Consider the following 1,341-nt stretch of genomic DNA (forward strand, 5'->3'; position numbering starts at 1 on the left):
CATTTTTGTTATAAGTGTGAGGTTAGGGGCTCAGACTGTCGGCGTTTTCTGTCGTCGTCGTCTTATGTAGTAACGGTACTAAAACATCGGGACCCTCGTTTTTTAACGCCTCACGCTGGAGCGCAACGCGTACTGAAAGAAAAGTGTATAATACATTTCAAAATAAACTAACATAATTTAAAGATTTGTAGAACGCTCCGTTTGCTTTTAGCAATCGTCGAGTGCAAGCAGAAGCGGTTTGTAAACGGGTTGTAATTTTACTCAAATACCCACCGGCTCTCGACGCTAGGTTGATCGGGTCAAGTGGTCGGTCGAAGCAAGAAAAGGTATACTTACCTGGTGCCGGGGACTCATTGATCACCGAGGACGAGCCCCCAGGGCGAGGCGCGGGCATTGCAAAGCGCTCGCGTTGACCCCTGCCACTACCCCAAACTGGGGCAGATGGGGCATGCAAATGGCTTAAATCCGGTTCAACACAAGAGAGGGCGCCACCGCCTCAGCAAACGCGTGGTTTCCCTTCCTGCTGGCGTTTCTCCGGCGCCCAATCAGGGCGTGCCGTGTGGGAAGAGGGAGACTTACAATCTTTGAATACACTTATACGCTGCATGCTTCGCCCCTCCCCAGGTTTCACATTGGTGGAGATGGCCCGGGACTTTTTGGAATTGATCATCATTAGCCATAATCTTTGAGGGGCGTACGCTATGGCGTGTGTTTCTCGTTCCGAGCAAGTGTTGCCACAATTACGGCGAATGATGGAGTTTTTTTGGGTGGTCGCCGATAGGCACGCACACGCGAGCGCACGGTATTTTCTTGGTTTTTCCAAGTGACGGGCCGCTGCCGCGAGGCACGCCATGAATCGCGCTCGGTATTTTCTTGGTGTTTTGAACTGCGGACACACAAAATAACAATTTGCGAAACAGCTTCGCTACTAAAACAGACAATTCTGCGCACTGAACCATTAGGAGACTTCTGCGTGCGTGAAAGGTTAGGAGAAAAAATCAAGTAATAAACAAATGCGCATTATATATCTGCATTAAGAAACCGCACATTTTTCAAGCCTTTTCGTTTGACGTCTTCACACAAAGGAGCTCGAAAAAAAAATTTCCTAATACGAGTTGAGAAATGGATAACCACTGAGAAATACTGCTGGTGCGTATGCCAAATAAATAACTGCAAATAAGTGCGCAAAGTAACTTGGCATATCACTCTCAAGTGGTACAGAGAAAGACCGTGCCACACCAGCCAGCAAAATATTATATTCAGTAATAAGGTCAGGTTTCTTTTGCCCCCCTTTTCGTTGTGCAGACAAACAGAAGGCATTTTTCGTTATTCTGTAATTCT

General features: G+C 47.2%; 1 pseudogene; it reads left to right on the top strand.

The window, feature by feature from the left end:
- The first annotated feature begins 328 nt into the window (after positions 1-328).
- LOC144154010 (U1 spliceosomal RNA) lies at positions 329-459 on the top strand (annotated as a pseudogene).
- Positions 460-1,341: the final 882 nt, after the last annotated feature.

The sequence above is a fragment of the Haemaphysalis longicornis genome, unplaced genomic scaffold (genome assembly GCF_048455015.1).
Source record: "Haemaphysalis longicornis isolate Haplotype H1 unplaced genomic scaffold, Haemaphysalis longicornis Haplotype H1 scaffold_9, whole genome shotgun sequence".
NCBI classification, from domain to species: domain Eukaryota; kingdom Metazoa; phylum Arthropoda; class Arachnida; order Ixodida; family Ixodidae; genus Haemaphysalis; species Haemaphysalis longicornis.